The sequence below is a fragment of the Sorex araneus genome, chromosome 11 (assembly GCF_027595985.1).
Source record: "Sorex araneus isolate mSorAra2 chromosome 11, mSorAra2.pri, whole genome shotgun sequence".
Classification (NCBI taxonomy): Eukaryota; Metazoa; Chordata; class Mammalia; order Eulipotyphla; family Soricidae; genus Sorex; species Sorex araneus.
In genome coordinates this window covers 13,563,082-13,577,690 of record NC_073312.1, presented here as the reverse complement: position 1 = coordinate 13,577,690, position 14,609 = coordinate 13,563,082, and the positions used below count along the sequence as shown (strand labels likewise).

General features: G+C 47.1%; 1 pseudogene; it reads right to left on the bottom strand.

The window, feature by feature from the left end:
• Positions 1–14,609, bottom strand: part of LOC101537474 (mitochondrial ribonuclease P catalytic subunit-like) — a 117,646-nt pseudogene that overhangs the window by 57,396 nt on the left and 45,641 nt on the right.

Sequence of the window (14,609 nt, the reverse complement as noted above, 5' to 3'; positions counted from 1 at the left end):
ATCCCAACAGCCAAAGCAGCCACTGCTCAGAAGAGCTCTTGGGCTCAATGCCGATGTTGTTGAACCCCTTGCCCTTCTCCCACACCGGGGAGAATGGGCTTCTGACCAAGGGCGAGCACCCTCCGAGCCCCCAGAGGCCCCGGCGCATGAGGAACCTTCAGAAATGCTGCCATCTGGTGGCGCCTTCGAGTCAGCGCAGGGAGCTCTGGGGTCGGCAGCTCCCACCTGGAAGGCGCATCCTTCCCCACGCTCACGCTTCCCCATGGACCGCCGCCCCCTGCTCCGGAGTGGGCGCAAACTCGCAAACTTGGATGTCCTTTGCGAACTCGGGATTTTTCTTTCTGGAGTGTTTCAGACTATTCGGAACTCTTAGGAGAGAGCTCTTGGCTGAGTCCGCGAGGAAGGACCGCCCCCCAGGAAAGACCACCTGAGCGGGCATCCCCTCAGGGGCCCCAGGCACCAGCCCTCCGCGGCGCAGTCCAGCGGCCACTCACCCACTCCGGAGCTGGGCTGGCCGCATGCGGGCACCGTCTCAGCCAGCCCGAACCCTCTGGCACCCGGAGCCCTTTCCGCAGGATCTCCTAGACTGTGCGTGTGTGAACACATGCGTGCGTGCGTGTGTGCATGTGTGCGTGTGCATACACATGTGTACATGTGCATGTGTGTGTGCAAGTATGTGTGTGGATGTGCATGCATGTGTGCTCACACGTGTTTGTGTGTGCATGTGTGCATGCATGAGTGTGTAGATGTGTGTGTGAGGGTGTGTGTTTGTGAATATGTGCGTGCATATGTGCATGTATGTATGAGTGCGTGCATGTGTGTGCTTGTGCATACATACATGAGTATGTGAATGCTTGTATGTATGATAGTGTGTGTGTGTGTGTGTGTGTGTGTGCGTGTGTGTGTGTGTGTGTGTGTGTGTGTGCTCTCACATCTGCCCGAAGCTCCCGGCTGCCCAGATGTCTTTACCTCCTGCTGCAGAGCCAGCCTGGGGCCAAACTGTCAGAGGGGAACTAATGATCTCTGGCACCTTCCAGCAATCCTGGATGCCATCAGATCTGAGAAGGGCAACGGCCCGAGGAAAGAGGCTGGGACACAGGACAGTAGGTGCATTTTGACAGAAAAGAAAACTGGGTACAAAGTCTAGGATGCCCCCTATTCCCAAGGGGAGGTGGGCCCGCTGAGCCCCTGGGGGTAGGGGGCTGCTGCACTCAGAGCAGACAGGGCCGCAGCGGGTAGCCCCCCCTGCCCCACTCCTGGGCAGTGGTCAGATGTGGGTGCAGGTTTTAGCTCTTGTCACCCACCTCTAAAACCCCCTTTAAAATCACAGGTTCAAGTTCCTGCTCACCCTTTTGTTGCTTTGTGATTTGGGGGAAGTTACTTCACCTCTCTGTGCCCCATAAAATGGGGGAAATAATACTTATGGCCATAGAGGGCTTTGGGGGACATAAAGTTATTTTAAAAGACTTGTTCACGTTAAATAACATGCCATGTATATCTGGAAGCAGCATGCCTCGTGTATGCTCCCAAGATCCTGCCCGCCAGCCCCGGGCTCCCTGGCAGAGGGGCAGGGGAGAGGAGGACATGGAGGGAGGGAGCCGTGAAGGCCTGCTGACGTTCACGTTCCGGTCAGAGAGAATGTTCAGGAACACTGGGAGGAGGAGAGACTTGCAGAGGGGGTGCAGGCAGGGGTGTAAGACCAAGGGACTGGTGTGACAGCAGGTGGCATCCCCCTTGTCGACTTTACAGCTTCCTGCCATCCAACGGCAGGGTGGGCATGCGCTCACTTCCTGTCCCCCCCCCCCCCCCCGCCCAGGCAGAGTTGGCGGGTTGCAGAAGCTTAGTTCCTGCTAAGGAGGGAACTGGAGGCTGCTGGGGTCCTGTTCCTCTGGCAGGGTGACACCCAGTACTTGAAAGACAGCTGCTCCCTGTGTCTGACTCCCTCCATGGGCCATGATGGACTTGTATAAGTGGTCGGTGATAAAGGTCAACACTTAATCAGGGGTTGTTTGTTACTGTAGCACCACGCAGCCTGTTCTGACTGCCCAATGGGTAGACAGCAATGAACAGTTCTGCTACTGAGGGAAGAAAGAATGACACTGATGGGGCCGGAGCAACAGCACAGTGGGTAGGGCATTTACCTTCCATGTGACCGACCTGGGTTGATTTCCCAGCATTCCATATGGTCCCCCGAGCATCACCAGGAGTAATGCCCGAATGCAGAGCCAGGAGTAACCCCTGTGCATCGCTGAGTGTGACCCAAATAGCCAAAAAAAAAAAAAAATGACACTGACCTCATTCCTTCCCTTCTTTCTCTTATCATGGTGACATGGCCTGCTAAGAGTCTAGATTCAAGAAGGGAGATGCAGAACCATCTAATGGTGTTTGAAACAGGCTCCAAACAGGTCAGCCACCCTGTGGGTTTCTCACGCCAATCTAAGGAGGTCGGCAGGGCAAGTTGGCATTGAACTTGCTGCTGATGAGGAAGCTCTCATGCCCTCTGGCTCCCCTGCTCCCTTGCCTTCCAGCCCCTGGCTTCCTTCTCCGGGGGGTTCATTCAAATACCCAGGGGAATGGTTCTTAGTTGATTGTCCTAAAAATCTCAATTTTTACTGATGTATTTTGAAACCGATTCTGTCACGGTTTTTCTTGGTTTGAATCTACTCTAGAGACCCAACCTCCACGACAGCATTACACGGAGAAGAGAGACACTTGTCCCAAAGGCCCCTGGGATGGGATGACATGTGAAGGTGTCTTCTGAAGTGAAAGATCCGGCACGACATGAAAGACTTTCGTGCCGGAAGGTGCCTTAGGGATCAATGGTTCAACGCCCTCGGGTTCTCCAGGAGAAAAATGAGACCCGGGCAGATGAAATGGGCCGCCCAGATGATGCTGTTACTAGAATCACACTCAAATGCCTCGTCTCCCAGAGGCAGAGCTGACGGTTTGCAGAGCCTGTGGGGACACACTCAGCCTGTCCGGGAGGGCCCTGGGCTTCGGGGTGTGTGTGAGTTTCCAGGCAGCCTGGTGAGCAGCCAGAGGTGAGTGGGGTTCCTGCTGGGGGACCTCCTGCTGCTCCAGTGGACCCGAAGAGAGAGATGGCCTTCTCCCTCCCCACCCCCACCCAGGACATCTGCTGGGTGCAGGCCTGGGCAGCAGAGGGAGTGGGGGGTGGCGGAGAGGTTGGAGACTGCCTGGGCTGCCCCAGGCTGGCATGTTGGAGGTTATTAAAAATGATTGTGTTCCCATTGTACAGAAAAAAAAAACGTAGAGGTTCAGAGAGTTCAAGGGTCTGGCCAAAGTATCAGGGCCAGAAAAATGGGAGTTGGGGCCAGCCTCCTCCAACACCCCAATATTATGGCGCTATCACAAACTATCAGTTACCTGGTGGCTCTAACAACGAGCTTTTGGCTTGACCAGAGGACAGGATGGGATGAGGCTGCACACAGGCTACTCGGGAGTCTCGCAGCAACATTTGACCTGTTGCTTCATCCTCAAAACTAGCAGGAGCGTCCCTCTGAGCCTGCTCCCATCAGCCCATAGCTCTCTCCATTTCCCCGGGTCCCTGGTTGGGAAGCACTCACGCAAATCATCCAGGAAAACCATCTTGCCTCACAAAATCACAGTAGTGACGTCCCTTCAGCCACATCAGGGACCATGCCCAGCCCTGTGGGCGTGTCCAGTCATTCTCTTCCTGGCACACGTGCCCCTGGACCCTGCTGCTGGTGGTGCCTCCCAGGCTTTCTCCCACCCTCCCCTGCTCTCCCCTTGAAGGCAGACTCCCCACCCCAACCAGAGGCTACATCTGCTTCCAAGTTGCCTGCTCAATTCTCACCAAAGCCACCATCCACTCAGACATGACACACAGACCAGATTATCCCTCCAGTTACTTGGGAAATGCAGAAAGTTTGTAACAAAAATCCAGCCCTGGGCTCCCAGGTAAAAAAGATTCCTTTTGTGTGAGAAAGAGACACACTAGCACACACACACACACACACACATACACACACATGCACAAATGCACAAATTCACACATACAGACATTTACATGCATTACATGTACACACACGTACACACATGCACACATATGTGCATGCTCATACACACATTTACACGCATGCACACATTCCCATGCATATACGTAAGTACACACATGCAACATTTATGCACACACACGCACACACTCATTCATACCCCATGAAATCATGCACACCACCCTCCCTGAACCCTTGAGGCCCGCCTGCTGGGAAGAGGCCACAGAATAGCCAGGACCTGCCTCAGTTGGTTTCACAACTCCAAGGAAGCGGAGGGGCCTGTGGCTGTCTCCATAGATCGGCCCTTAGGTTCTGCATCGGGAAAACCAACCCACTGGCAAGTCAGTCACGTCCTCTCTCAGAAGGCCAGCCAGGGCTCCTCTATAGCACCCCCGCCAACCCCCATGGCAAAAAGCTACAATGAACATGCCTCGTTGGAATGGGTGCCCCCCTCTCAGACTCTGCCAGCCATTACCCTACCTCAGCCCCGCCTCACCACAGCCAGCGCCCCCAAAGTCTCCAGAAGAGGGTCTGTGGGGAGGACACAAGGAAAGGAAAAGCAGAAGCCGATGGGGGTCACTGGGACCCTTCCCACATCAGCGCTGCTGGGGGGGTTGTGAGGCGGACAGGGCAACTGCCAAGTGAGCATGAGTGGGGGGGACCGTAAGGAGGAGAGAGGGGTGGTCTCCAGGATCTGCCCCAGGGTGTGGGGGAACCCTCGGGGTTCACTCTTTCCCCGCCTCTTTCCCCCGGCAGAGCACTGTTCTCTCCCCTCCTCTGGGAGACACAGCACAGCCCCTTTGGGGGTTCCCAGTGGCAGCTCCAGACCCCAAGGGAAGCTCATCTATCTCCAGCCGAGAGGCCCTGGTCTCTGTCCCCACCCCAAGCCCTCCCAGGAGCACCGGCTAATATCCTTGGAGCACCAGCTCCATTTCTAGAGGACTTGACCTAAGACCGACTCTAAAACAGAGACACACAAAGTGACAGAATCCTCTGGATTCCGACAGTCACTGTAGATAGTGTCCTAGTTGTAAGAAAAAGAGAGTCCACACTATCAATAACTTTGTTCTTGAACTAAAATTTAAAAAGAAATAAAGATAAAAAGAAAAAGATCTCAGATCGGATAGGAAATAAAAGCCATACAAATGAGCAAAATCCAAAGCCAGAAATATGAGTAACATTTAATACAGAATAGGCATCGTTTTTTTTTTTGCACAGTCTGTGTATAGCTATAGAGTATAACATTCTCTGAAATGGCATAAACTTAAACTGTAAAATAGTCCTCAGTAAGCTATAAAGAATGAACATCAAGCGACACTTTTTTATTCTGCTGGGAAAAATAAAAGACCAATATAAAATGGTGCTTGAAAAATTGCATTTCTAGGTAACTGAAAACGTTGTTTATTTACCCTGAGAATGCAAAGGACATTCTGACAAACAACTTTTAGGGGAAATGTAAAAGCTATAAAAAATGTTACAACATTGTGTCTTTGAATACATTGTTCAAAAAAATTATCTAACTTGGAACTTGAATGATAGCGTAGCAGGTAGGATGCTTGCCTGCATGGGGCCTTAGATCCCTGGCACCAAAAATGGTCCCCTGAGCACAAAGCCAGGAGTTATCCATGAGTACTGCTAGGTGTGGCCTCCAAACCAAAAATCACCTGCATTACCTGTGTCACCTATAGTCCATGGGCACCAATAACATCTCCATTCATCCCTGTCATTGTGCTAGTGTAGCCAAATGGCCTCTGCTTGCTCCAGGAACACGAAGAGCATCAAATCATTTTAGCAGCCTCTCCTTACTCGTCCTTTCCAACGCTACTGTATTGGGGGCTCTTTCAGGGCCAGGGGAATGAGGCCCATTATTGTTACTGTGTTTGGCATATCGAATATGCCAAGGGTAGCTTGCCAGGCTCTGCCGTGTGGGTGGGATACTCTCGGTAACATCCCAGGCTCTCCCAGAGGGACTGAAGCTACAGGAGATTCTGGGCTGGAGCGATAGCACAGTAGGTAGGGCATTTGCCTTGCATGCGGCCAACCTGGGTTGACTCCCAGCATCCCATATGGTCCCCCACGAGCACCAGAAGAAGTCATTCCTGAGTGCAGAGCCAGGAGTAAACCCTGAGCATCGCCGGGTGTGATCCAAAAAGCCAAAACAAAAAATTAGTAAGCAAAAATATATTTTTTTAAAGAAATCATCTAATCTTTGGTATCAAATCTTTTACATGATAAATGGCAATAAAATGGCAACCCTCAACAAAATAGAAATAATTAAAAATACAACATAGAAATGAAGACATAATTCAGAGAAGAAGAAAAATTTAAAATGTGGCTAACACAGGGTCAAAGAGAAAGTACAGGACTTAAGGCATGTGGCTAGTGCAATGCCGGCCACTGGTGTGGCCCAGGAACCCCCCTCCCCCCTACCTCCCACCCCCTGTGCACACCCACCCACACCCCCACCACCACGCCACCCTATAGGGCCAAAGCAGAACCTCATCCCCAGGGCCCTGCATGATCCACCTTCCTGGTAACTGAGAATTGCTGAGAGAGGTCCCTGGGCCTCTTGAACACAGCTTGGGATCAATGTCCACCTCCGAAGCAATACCCAACCCAACCCACCCCCAACAACAACAACAAAACCACCAAGAGCAAGAGCTACTGTTTTGCAAAGATTAATGAGAAGAAACAAATGATGGTTGAGAAGGTCGTGAGTTGCCACGCAATCATGACAGAGCAGAGACATCTAAGGTACTAAGTTTTCCCCAAAGGTGACATTTTGAGAGCAGTCCAGAGTGTAGCCAGAGACACTGAAGTGATACACTGTATACATATATATATACATAGTACTATGCAATGGACTGGAGCGATAACACAGCGGGTAGGGCATTTGCCTTGCACACGGCTGACCTGGGTTCGATTCTCCCGTCCCTCTCGGAGAGCCCGGCAAGCTACCTAGAGTATCCTGCCCTCACAGCAGAGCCTGGCAAGTTACCCGTGGTGTATTCGATATGCTAAAAACAGTAACAACAAGTCTCACAGTGGAGACGTTACTGGTCTCCACGAAGGAAGGAAGACGGGAAGGTGAGAGAGAGAGAGGGAAGAAAGAAAGGCAGGAGCAAATCGATGAACAACAGGACGACAGTGCGACAGTGTTACAGTACTATGCAATTTTGTCAGATATTTATGTTCTGCCATCCCAGTCAAGAAACTGAACCAAGAGTTGCCTCACATAAGGATCTCTCATGAAAACTTAATAAGCAGGGAAAAGAAGATATAAATAAATAAATGCATAGTGAGGGCAGATAAACATCTACAGAAACAGTAAAAAATTAGATTTGAAAGTAATTAAAGAATGATCTGTAGATCTGTATATGAAAAGCTTGGAAGCTTAGGGAAATGGAGACGTTGTCAGAAAATTATTTTTAAAAAAGCCCATAATTTTAGAATGTGAAAAATGGAAGCACTGAATATTTACAACTAACAAAATGATAGATGTGGAGATCTAAAACCTTCTGCTCCGAGCTCCAGGATCAAACAGTTTTAGAAGTAACTTCTGTAAATTATCAAGTAAGAGATAATCCTTAATTTGCACATGTTGTTTCAGAAATCAGAAGAGGTGGAGGGAATATATTTTATGGACACAATGTACCTCCATTAATCAACTAGGAGAGAATACAATGTCTAGAAAAATATCTGCTAACAAAATTCAACAATGTAGCTACAAAAAAAATATAAAGGCTAAAAGGATATATTTCAGAGTGTAAAGATAGCTTAATCTAAGATAATTTAATAACACAATTTACCTTATTAATAAACTAAAGAAAAATAACATGATTATCTCAGCAACTGCAGGAAACATTTTTAGTGAAGTTCAATATTATGATCTTTAATCCAGAAGAAAGGCACTTTGAAAAAGTTCTCCTTAAATTGGTATATGCTCAATATAAAAAAATTGAAGCAAAAACTACACTTGATGAAAAGGAGATCAGATTTATTTCTTTAAGATTGCCAATTAGGGCTGGAGTGATAGCACAGCGGGTAGGGAGTTTGCATTGCACTTGGCCAACCCGGGTTCAATTCTGAGCATCCCATATGGTCCCCTGAGCACCGCCAGGGGTAATTCCTGAGTGCAGAGCCAGGAGTGACCCCTGTGCATCGTCAGGTGTGACCCAAAAAAGGAAAAAATAAAATATTGCCAACTAGACAAAGATATTGTCCTCCATTTCACTCTACTATTTCAGTCAGGGTAATTTGTCTGTTAGTAAACACAAGAAAAAGAAAGGAGGAAATGGGGCGATAGAGCAGAGGACTGGAGTGCATGCTCTGAGCTGGGAGCCCCAGGTTTGGATTCAGCCCAAGCACTGCATGTCCCCTCTGCACCACCAGAGCAACCACCAAACATGGAGCCAAGAGTAGCTCCCAAGCACTGTAGAAGGAGGAAAGGAGGAAAGGAGGGAAGGCGGGAAGGCGAGAGGGAGAGAGGGAAGGAAGAAAGGCAGAAAGGCAGGAAGGAAGGGGAGGGAGGGAGGGAGGGAGGGAGGGAAGGAGGGAGGAGAGAGAGGGAGGAAGGAAGGAAGGAAGGAAGGAAGGAAGGAAGGAAGGAAGGAAGGAAGGAAGGAAGGAAGGAAGGAAGGAAGGAAGGAAGGAAGGAAGGAAGGAAGGGAGGGAGGGAAGGAAGGAGGGAGGAGGGAGGAAGGAAGTGAAGGTGGGAGGGAGGGAGGAAGGAAGGAAGGAAGGAAGGAAGGAAGGAAGGAAGGAAGGAAGGAAGGAAGGAAGGAAGGAAGGGAAGGTGGGAGGGAGGGAGGGAGGGAGGGAGGAAGGAAGGAAGAAAAAGGAAGGAAGGAAAGGAGGAAGGGAAGAAGGGAGGGAGGAAGAAAGGTTTTTCATTTTAGCTTAAAAAAAAACTATTCTTGGGGCTGGAGAGCTAGCACAGCGGGTAGGGCGTTTGCCTTCCACGTGCCCAACCCAGGTTCGAATCTCAGCATCCCATATCGTCCCCTGAGCACCACCAAGGGAAATTCCTGAGTGCAGAGCCAGGAGTAACCCCTGTGCATCGCCAGGTGTGACCCAAAAAGAAAAAAAACTGTTCTTATTTTTTATTGTGATAGTGGTTATTTTCATAGTGACTTCAAGAGACAATAGAAAAACCCCTGATTTAGAAGATTTTGACAAGACTGTCACATGCAGGAATGATTTACATATCTCAATGGAAAAATAAGCCACCTCTGACTTCTGCTTAGGGTCATGTTGAAGGATCTGGGACAGAACTTGCCATCCTACCACAAGCAGCCAGAAAACAGAATATAATATATGAAACAGCTGTTTTCAGTCAATGAACAAGCAGCGGCTGTGAGCTCTGAAAAACAGACAAACAAATGAGGTAAGCCTTCTAATCCATGACCTTCTGCCTGAAGGAACATTCTGGAATACGGCAAAAGGAGGAGGGGAATCCCAAGCAACCCAATCCCAGTTTAATCCTTGACACTGCATAACCTCTCCGCACCGCCATCACCTCTGAGAGAACCTCCTCCAAGCCAGAAAAGAAGAAAAGAAAAAAAGTCACCGGACCTGACAATATCCTAATAGAAATGACCCAAAACACGAAAAAGGGAAAAATTGGTAAAAAAAATAATAAACAAAAGTTGTGTAATATACACATTGTGCTCTTAATTTGGGAGACAATATCAAGTGGCCTGACCTCTATAAAATTTTTCTGGAAAAAGAGACATCTAGAGGTAAAAAGAAAGACACAAAACAATTTGAAAACACAACTTTCCAAGTAATCAAGCTGAACAGAATTGATACACACAGTGATCCAAGAAGGCATAGATTTTCAGAGAAGTCAGCCACAATGAAAACCATCCTGAGTGTGGCTCGTGCCATTCAAATCACAGAGAATAAGGATCAAAATTTTAAAACATTCTAAGGAAAAACATGTCTATAACCCTATTCTCCACCTTTACTTACCTTAGTGACCCTCCCCTCAAGAGCCTTTTCACGCTCTCTAGGGCTAGAGTGATAGTACAGAGGGTAGGGTGCTTGCCTGGCATGTAGCTGACCTGGGCTAGATCCCTGGCCCCCCAGATGGTCCTCTGAGCTAGTCCGGAGTGATCCCTGAGCACAGAGCCAGGAGTAAACCCTGAGCAGAGCCTGTGTGGCTCAAAAAACAAAACAAAACACTATATATTTGCTTTTGGGGTCACACCCAGCAATGCTCAGGGGTTACTTCTGGCTCTGCACTCAGAAATTACTCCTGGCGGTGTTTGGGGGACCATACGGGATGCCGGGGATTGAACCCGGGTCGACCACGTGCAAGGCAAAGGCCCTACCCGCTGTGCTATCTGCTGCCCCAAGACACCATTTTTAAATACACCCCTTCCCTCCTGTGACATTTTAATTCCATGGATATAATGTCTACCTTTTCATATAGTAAACACTACATACTGTCTGCTTTTTTATATATATGCATATTACACAGAAAAGTACACTTTTGGCTCAAAAGATGGCACAATGGATTTTTTAAAAGTGAGGATGGGGGATGCTGCCTAGCAAGCAGGAGACTGCAGGTCCGACGCCCAATGTGCCCGCATGCGCAGAGAGTGGTGGTGGCCGTACCGCAGTCCTGGAACCCCAGTGGCACAACAGCGTGTGAGAGTGAGTTCCGGGTCATCCCCCACGTGTTTCCGAGCATCACACTAAGGGCGGGAGCCCCTGGGGAGCACCAGCGCCAGAGAGAGCCTCCCAGGAAGCACTGTGTGAGCACCACAGCAGCCCCTGTGAACTCCGCAGCCCTCACCTTGGCACGTGTGAGTGCAGAGGACCCAAGAGAAGCCTGACAGCACATGGCTCACGAGAGTCCCGCAAGCGTGAAGACGCTGAGGCAGAACACGGTGTCAAGCGAAGTGAAGGTAAGGGTAAGATTACTTTTAGATAAGCAAGATGGCAACCAGAAAAATCCATTATCAGAAAGGAAAATGACAAACCCCCTACAAAATAGATGTGTAGGACCACAGGGATGGTGCAACCTGCTGAGGGCACGCGGTGCATGTGGGAAGCCCAGGTTCTAGCTCTGCCATTGCACGGTCACCTAAGCACCACCAGGAGCAATCTCCAATTTCAGAAGAGATCGAACACATTCAGGGTGGTATGGCCATAGACACAACCTCCAATTTCAGATCCAGGCATAGTCCCTATGCGTGGCTGGGTGTAGTTCCCAAACTAAAAAAAAAAAAATTATTAATAGGTTTCAGTAAATCTAAGTCAATTATGTCCTAAATAAATAATACATTAAACCAAGTAGGGTTTGCATCAAGAACACAAGGGTAGATTAATATTCAAAAATCTGTCTGTCTGTCATCCTGTTGCTCATCGATTTGTTCGAGCGGGCACCAGTAACATCTCTCATTGTGAGACTTATTGTTACTGTTTTTGGCATATCCAATATGCACGGGTAGCTTGCCAGGCTCTGCCGCGAGGGCTCGATACTCTTGGTAGCTTGCTGGGCTCTCTGAGAGGGGCGGAGGAATCGAACACCGGTCGGCCGCATGAAAGGTGAAAGCCCAACCACTATGCTATCGCTCCAGCCCACTATTCAAAAATCAATAAATAAAATTCACCTTACTAAAAAGGGTAAGATATATACATACAGTAACATATATATATACATATACATATATATATACACACATACATTTTGGAGAGCCTGGCAAGCTACCGAGAGTATCCTGCCCACATGGCAGAGCCTGGCAAGCTACCCATGGTGTATTCAATATGCCAATAACAGTAACGATAGGTCTCATTCCCCTGACCTTGAAAGAGCCTCTATTGTTGGGAAAGACGAGTAAGGAGAGGTTGCTAAAATCTCAGGGCTGAGTGTAATAGAGATTTACTGGTGCCCACTGAAGTAAATGAATGAACAGCGGGATGACAGTAATACTAAAAAGGGAGAAGTTCTTTATGATTCTGTTAGTAAACACACAGAAAGATGTGAAATGACACTCTGGTCCACTCATGGTAATAATTTAACAAATTAGGAATAAAAAGTCACCATTTCAAACTGATAAACGTAATCTACCAAAAGTTACCTACAGCTAACATTATATGTAAACTTTTAAATTTGAAATCAAGAAAATATTTTTGTTTTAAATAATCAGTTCAAATTTTTCCAGAGATGCAAACTAGTGCAATAATAAAGAGAATAATTTTTTCCAATTAATGGCATACAATTGGAAAGAAAGGAGTGAAATATTCATTTGGAGAATTTATTTGACAGCAATATAGAAAATTTATTTGATAGTAACATAAAGAATCTACAAACATGCAACTATAATCAACATGCTAACTTAGTAGTATTACATGACACAAGATCATATGCCCAAACCAACTATATTTCCAAATATTAACAAAAAATAAGAAAATAAAATTCTAGAAAAGAATATTCTAATCTACAGTAATAAGTAAATTAGCACTGCCTCGTGTGAGTGGAGAGCTAAAAATTGACCATAAAAGTCCCCAGGGAACTTTCATAGATGATAAGTATGTTCTGTATTTTTATTGTACTAGTTATTATACAGCTATACCACTTGTCAAGATGTATTACAATTGCATTGAGTGCATCTAATTGTTTATAAATGTTATGTCAATAAAGCTGACGTCCAAAAACATTTTTTAAAGTCATTGAGTGATAACTCGAAATATTTTTATTTTTCTTCTTTTTTCCTTTTGGGTCACACCCAGCGATGCACTGGAGTTACTCCTGGCTTTGCACTCAGGAATTAATTACTCCTGGCAGTGCCAGGGGACCATATGGGATGCTGGAAATCGAACCCGGGTCGGCTGTGTTGCAAGGCAAACATCCTACCCACTACACTATTGTTCCAGTCCCTTAAAATATTTTTAAATGTCTACCCATGATAAACAACTAGAAAATAAAAGAGAACCCCCATCACAATTGAGGAGGTACATCACAGTCCTCCCTGAGCCAAGGGTATTGAAGTATTTGTCAAACAATACACAAGTCTTTGCAGAGAAAAGTTAAAATAGAATACATGGAAACAGACCATGTCCAGGAATAGTCTGGCTGATGTTTCAGTTCTTTCTACATTAGTTGTTGTAATTTGTTCCAATGAAAATTTCCCTTTTTTACATTAACTCTAATATTCAGAAAAATAAAACAGCACATACGTGATTTTGAAAAATTAAAAAGAACAAAGAAAGAAAACTTTGTCCTGTATGTTATGAAGACATCACTAAGACAGTAATAGAGAGAGTGGGGAGTTACAGACAAAATGGAAGAAGGAAGAGGACTTTGAAAGACCTACAATCTATGATAAAGGGATATGAGAACCAGAGGAAGAAAAAAATCTAAGGCGTTCAGTAGGGCTAACTGATTCACTGGGTGATGATGAATCAATCTGGGTTCTAATTCAAACCACATTCAGAAATGGATTCTGAGAAGGCACCAGTGTGAAAGAAAAATGCTATATATTCGATGGAAGGATGTATAAAATGATGGTTTTTGACTTTTGGATAGTAAGGAGTTCTTCAATAATATGCCAACAGCAAAATTCACGTGGCATAAATCAGCAAACTTGACTTCATCAAAATCAAAATTATTTTAACAGGCTGCTAGAAAGAGGTAGAGTTCAGTAGTTCTGTGACTGATGACATGGTCGCCCAAGTACCACCAGAAACAACCTCAATTTCAGACTCAGGCATAGTCCCTATGCATGGCTGGCTGTGGTCCCCAAATTGAAAACAATAATATGAAAATCATCAATGAGGTATTAGCAAATCTAAGTGAATAAAGTCTTAAACAAATAATTGGAAGAAGATAAGGGACACTGTGTCAACTCAAGCAAGAACAGACTACTGGGAATGGTAAATGAGAAGAGACAGTCCAGTGGGAAAGCACCAGCAGTTTCAAGAAAGGGAATCGAAGGGCTGGAGCAATAGCACAGTGGGGAGGGCGTTTGCCTTGCACGCAGCTGGACCCAGGTTCGATTCCCAGCATCCCATATGGTCCCCTGAGCACTGCCAGGGGTAATTCCTGAGTGCAGAGCCAGGAGTAACCCCTATGCATCACCGGGTGTGACCCAAAAAGGAAAAAAAAAAAGAAAGAAAGGGAATTGAACTGGTCCTTTCTTTTATATCTAAGCTCATTGCTAATTAGAAAGACACAAATTATATAGCTAGTTTGCCTATTAGCCAATAGAGATGCTTTCCGGGCTGGAGCGATAGCACAGTGGGTCATGCGTTTGCCTTGTACACAGCCGACCCAGGTTCGATCCCCAGCATCCCATATGGTCCCCCGAGCACCGCCAGGAGTAACCCCTGTGCATTGCTGGGTGTGACCCAAAAAAAAGCCAAAAAAAAAAATAGAGACGCTTTCCAGGCAGCTCTCGAGCAAGCAGTCAGCACGGAGCACAATCATCGGGAGTCACCACGCCCCAGTGTCCCTCCCCTGTGAGCACTGGGTGTTAGCCGAGCTTGAGAGGAATGGCCTGGGCGAGGCTGTGATCCCTCAGGCCCCGCTGGACACAGGACAACAAAGACTGACAGAGTGGCACT